This window comes from Raphanus sativus, chromosome 9, assembly GCF_000801105.2.
Source record: "Raphanus sativus cultivar WK10039 chromosome 9, ASM80110v3, whole genome shotgun sequence".
Classification (NCBI taxonomy): domain Eukaryota; kingdom Viridiplantae; phylum Streptophyta; class Magnoliopsida; order Brassicales; family Brassicaceae; genus Raphanus; species Raphanus sativus.
This window is the reverse complement of record NC_079519.1, coordinates 30,537,781-30,544,201: the sequence shown is the minus strand read 5'-3', so window position 1 is coordinate 30,544,201 and position 6,421 is coordinate 30,537,781. Positions and strand designations below refer to the sequence as shown.

General features: G+C 30.7%; 1 pseudogene; it reads left to right on the top strand.

Annotated features, from left to right (window-relative positions):
- The window catches only part of LOC130500220 (cyclin-A2-1-like), an 8,103-nt pseudogene extending 1,682 nt beyond the window's left edge, over nt 1–6,421 (top strand).

The following is a 6,421-nucleotide window of genomic DNA, read 5'->3' as shown; positions in this document are numbered from 1 at the left end:
ATCGGAACCCGAACTGAATGGAGCTGAAATCTTTGACCCCGAAAACCCAAAACCCAAACAGATCCGAAACGAACCCGAATGGATACCTGAACGCCCAGCCCTAATCATAATTCGAACTGAAATTTAGAAATATATAAATGGGACTGAAATCACTCACTTCGGAAACCCGAAATCCAAACAGATCCGAAACGAATTAGAATGAATACTTGAATGCCAGTCCTAATCACTATTATGTATCATATATGTCATCATATAATTAATTGTATTGGTCCATCATATAAATAATTATATAATTAATAGTATTTTATATGCACCATCTTATAAAAATACATAATTAGATGACATAATAATATTAATTACTCTATATATTGCCATATTATAGCCTTCACAAAATGGATTTTTAAAAAAAAAAAAATATATCACAGTGATTTTACTGATGCAATTTATTTTTATGTATATAATAGTTAGATATTTCCAAAAACAAAAGTCAGATATTTAGGGATTTTATGGCCTATATTGAAGGCCCTTAATCACGCACACATAAGATTGAAATGTTGCTGGTAGATTAAATCGTATCTATATAAAATTTTAACAGAAAACGGAATTTGAATGATGAATCATGCAGAAGTTAATGATAGTGTAAACTTTAGGAATTACTCATATCAAGACATCAAGCTTTATTCTGTTTCTACATGTTATTTAATGCTAAGTGCCATAAGAAGGGTGTGTGAATATGTGATTGTCAAATTTAAGTAATTAAATTCTCAACCGAACAGAATGGTTTAGCGTTATTTGTGGTATACGAATTTTTTGAGTTAAAAATGTAAAACTACTGTATTTTGATCAGTGGCATTCTTTTGTAATTATTGAGGAAAATTAAGGATTAATTTATAGTTGTACTTCAGTTTTAATAGATTAGATAGTGATTAGCTTAAGCAGTTTATATAAATAAATACAGAGACAATAATATGGTTTTATGAAGAAAAATTCTTGGGTTCACCCCTAAAGTGAACCTTTAGGTTCACCCAACCAATAGAATTTCGTTATTTCATATTCAGTATCTTTTAAAAAAAGAAATAAAATATTGTCAAATTATATTAATATTTTTAAATTAAAAAATAAAAATTAATATTAATTACAAACAAAAATACGATTTAGAAAAATATATTTTTTATACTGTCAGCCAAACACTAAACCCTAAACCCTAAATCCTTGGGTAAACCCTAAACCCTTGGTAAATCCAAAATGGTTGGATAAATTCTAAATCCTACGGTTTAGGATTTATCCAAGGGTTTATGATTTACCCAAGGGTTTAGGGTTTAGTATTTAGGGTTTAGGGTTTAGTGTTTTGCTGATTGTGTTAAAAATATTTTTTTTTTAAATCCGAAGATTTAACCAAGGGTTTACCATGGATTTAAGGTTTATAATTTAGGATTTAGAGTTTAAGGTTTAGTGTTTTGCTGACGGTATTTTAAATATAAAATCTTTTTTTTGCGACTACTATTGTTTTATATTTATTTTTTATTTTAAAAACATAATAAAACTTGACAATATTTTATTTCCTTTTTTAAAAGATATTGAATATGAAATAACGAAATACTATTGGTTGGGTGAACCTAAAGATTCACTCTAGGAGTGAACCCAAATATTTCTCTTTTATGAATCTAATACAGGTTTCCATCTTCATTTTAAACAAAACAGATGCCTGATCATGTGGTGTACAAACACTTCCGGAGCAGCAGAGAATTTTGTTAACTTGTAAATTACCCATGTTATAACTTAAGAGCTAGACTCCGTTTTTTGAATTAAACAATTAACTGATCACCTGCTAATCAAGAAGAAAAATAAACTATATATTTAGTTTCTTTTACTTGTCGTGAGGCTATTGAGAAGTGGGTGCCGACTGTATTTTAATGGATTCATACGTGTCACCAGTGCTTAAAAGATTTGCTTGTCCCTCAAGCACTTGCCCAACACGACACAACACTGTGCTGTGCTATATGATTGCGACTACTACCATTATTAATTAGCCTAATATCTGATCTAACTAAATATTGTAGATTCCTCGGAATTAACCGTCGCCGTTTCAATGGGTGCATTGAACCTCCTTTAGTTTATATAATGGGTAGCAGCGGTTAGCCGCAAATGGCTTATTCAGGAAAAAATTACATGCTTAGACACTTTTCACTTATGCAACACATACAATGTCATGTATACCCCTTCTTTAAACTACACCACACTTTACTAACTATAGGTGAAATAACCATGGTTAGACATTTTAATTTTTTTTTTTGTTTTGGTATCGGACAAATCTAGAGACTCAGTTATTTGATTTCTTGTTTTTTTTCCAAAATAGTTTCGATTCTAACTCCACTTTTCTACTTTCCCCCATTCAAACAAAACCCTTTTTTCATCCATCTCCAAAGCTCAGTGTGTTTTCAAGATATTGACAAAGTCTAGTGGCGAAAAAGAAACCCAAGTTTTCTCAGGCGCCAGCGAAGAAGAAAGCTGATCCTCCTCTGCATTCCTATCTTCTGCCGTCCTCTTCAGGTTAGTTCGAAGCAACTTCTGCTCCTTCTCTTCCTGTTTTTTGTTGATTTCTTCCATAAAGCTTCTTTCTTTTGTTTTTCCAATCGATTCCCGTGCAATTTATGTTTTCAATTCTAGAGTTTTTTTCCCCAATTTTTTAGGGGTTTTTCCTTTGTGTGTGTGTTTGTTTAATACTTAGCCGACACGATTTAAATTGCAGGGTTTTTGATTCCCAATTTATTAGGGATTTTTAGGTTTTTTCTGGTTTGGTTTATGTCGATTTGTATTTATGGGTCCTAAGTTTACTACCCACTGTTTTGTTTCTCTTTATGGTGTTGTTTATGGGTTTGGTTCTCATCATTTTAAGGTTTTTGAAAAACATTTTCCTACGTTTTTCAGGATTTTTTGTGGTTTTGTTTCTGTTGATTTGGGTTCGCAGTGGATTACTAACGATTTTGTTTTTTTTTTTTGTTTTTGTTTCTGTTGAAAGCTATTCGACATCCCTGCCCGACAATTTCTCTGTTTTAATTTTTCGACAAATCTGACGTTCACACCTTGTTTGTCCACAACACTTTTTTCTATCTGGTTTGGAGAGGACGTGACGACGAGCAGATCCGACCTCCGTTGTGGAAAAGATGACGACAAGCTCTCGTGTCTATTATATTTAGTGATTATGTTTTGTGGTGTGTTGATTAGAGATTTTAAGGATGATGTAAACTCTTGTTTGTGACTGTGACTATAAACCTTTCCTCATGATTAATAAAATTGGCCTCATCTGTTTATTGAACATTTTGTTTAGTTGATTGGATTTAGAAAATGTTTTGACTCAATGAAACAATTTGTGGACCTTCTATTAGTTGGATATGTCAATTCTTAACTTAACGATTATAGTTTCTTGATATTTTATCAGTTATCCACATCTACAAATGGCAACAGTGAATTTTCGTCCACATCCACAAACGACAACCATTTTCAGTATCCACAAACACATATACACATATGCATATCAGAGAGACTCACTTCAACACGGTAACTCATAGACATATTGTCTTTTGTCAAGGTTCAAAGACTCAAAATAAGATCTTGGTTAATTTAGTTAATATGAAACCACATTTCTCAAATGAACACTAAGTCATGTACAATTTTGTATACATTTACGGTGTTCATGTCCACAATTTTTTTCATATTCAAATTGTAAAAGTATACCAAAATGGATCTTAAAATGTAGAAAACAAAAGGACATAATTTATGATAACAAATTTATTTATTTATATATTTTAAATATGTTAAAATAATCACATAAAGAAATAGATGAGATTGATAAAGTAGTATTAGAAAAGTTCAAATAACTCTCACCATACGATCTACTTGCACTTTTTATATCTAATGGCTCAAAAAACATAAGGAAGAAGAGAAAAAGTGAGCGAGTGGAGAGAAGCTAGCAGATTATTATTATATTAGTAAAACTAACTCATATTTTCAAAGTCTTAACCAAAACAAAAAGATAGTTATGTCAAAACACTAGAGAAGTGAAAAAGAGAAAATGCCTCTCAAATGGCAAGTGCCTAAAAATATTTAAAAAAAAATGTGTTTGTTGGAGTAATCAACTCCTTATTCAGCTACCAATCAGATAAATGAAGAGTTGAAACAATGGGTTAAGTTGAAAGGGAAACCATTGGCAGCCCTTTAAAAAAAAAATTATAAACACATTTTTTGAGAAATTATAATTAGTCAACTGTTCAAACACATGTAATTAAAATAAAATCCTTCGTAAAGATTAAAGAAGATATTTATTGTTATGCTTTTTCACTGACTGGCTTATTACATTCGCCTTTTACTTTACTAGAAAGATATTTGTCACTTTTTTATCAAAGATATTTGTCATTTGTTCAACAAAAAAAGATATTTGTCATTAACAAAAAAAAGAGGATATTTCTTGAGCTGCTTTTTATTCCATTGCCAATCTGAGTCAATGCCAAAATTTATTACACGAAGACAAATCTTACGTTGAATAATCATCTTATAACGAAAAGTGTGAATTCTAAAAGCGCACGACTTGACTCCGAGTCCTATAGGACTGACTTAAGACCAGCAAGTTGCAAAGTAAGAAGTTCAACCTATTCGTAATTAATTCCTCTTTCTTAATCCATCTTATTCAAAATTTTATACTGGTAAGTTACCAGTAATTAATTACGCACCTCTATACATTGGATTTTGTGATAAATTAGTCACATTCAAAAGGTTTTATTCTTGATCTAAGTTGGAGCATTATAAGTCCCCAAAGTCTACAAACAGGCAATACATGTTTACAGATATTTATAGTGACATTGTGGTTATTATATAGAGCTCATCTTTGGAAATTTAGTTTTTCTATAATTGTCTAACTTGCAAAATTAAATTTATTCATTATTACTTGGTAGTAATAGGCTGCAGGCAATAGCTAACTGGCCATCTTATTTTACTGAACTGTAGATGCTTCCTACATAAATGTCTCACTATCAATTTAGATCTGCTCACCTTCCAACTTAATGAACATAGCAGTGATACTTAGACAACCACTCGCACTACATCTTTCTAAACTAAAAAGACTGAATGTTAAAAGGCTAGAAAAAGAGTGTCAGTAGAATTTTTATTTGTTCCCATAGATTTTGGAAACTATGACCCAAAATCTGACAGGCTGACTGACACTCAATGGTGTTAGAATCACGCTCGCTCACAGTTGGGAGTATTATCATTCATCATCATCATGTGCTCATTCTACTCTCACTCCCATGAACTTCTAGATTATTTTAATATTATATAAAATTACTAGTGACCCATAATGTAAACATAAATCTGTGTTAAGATGTAACTATAAACGCAAAATGTGACTCATAATGTAAATTTCTCTTAAGAGGAGGAGGCACTTTACAACATGTATGATATTTTCATAAAACAATGCATATAACAATGAAATGATATATTATCATATTATCATATTCTAGTATTCTTGGGGTTTTATAAGCCAACGTAAACCATTGAATAGATTGGTAGTAGCATATATATAAGTACGTAGATGCTCCGGTCTATCAACCAAAAACGAAATCCACGGTCCAAGACATTACTTCGAAGACCGATTCATAAGTTTGAATAGCGTTTTAATTATAGCAAGCTGGTGCTTAATTATTAACAATGACCTGCGTTCGTAAATAGGTTTGAATGATTTTAAAATGGGGTTTATCATATGGTCATAAACCGTCAACTTATTCAAAGGCGACTTTTTTGTTTGTTGGACTGGACAAAGAATGCCTTGTTGTTATTATTTCATAGGGTTTATTCCTTCCATTCTATAATACAAGATGTTCTTTAAAAATCTGATAGTCCAAGATATAAGATGGTTATTTTAAAATAAATTTAGTTTTACTTAAAATTAGTTGGCTAATGATATTTTATTGTATTATTTTATAATATTTCTTTTAATAAGAAGTTAATTTATGTTAAATTTATAATATTAATAGCATTTTCTTATATTATTAATAACAGTTTCTTATATTGCTAATAACCGTTTTTTAAAGTAAAATTTCAAATTCTTGTATTTTTAACTAAAACATTTTATATCGCAGCACAGAAAAAATATTTTTGATGATACCATTTTCAAAAGAATCATCTATATTTTACATAAACAATCTATAGATTATATATATTTTTGCCTGTAGATTTATCAGCTACTTTTTATCGTATTTTAGATTTACTCGAACAATCTATAGATTATTAAGTTTTTTGGCATATACATTTATCAGGCATTCAGCAATTACATCAACTAATGAATTGCGTGGCGCCCATTGTAAGTGCCCACAGAAGCACTCAGCAGAACCCTCCTTCTCAGCCGCTGGATCAGAATCCGACAAGTTGA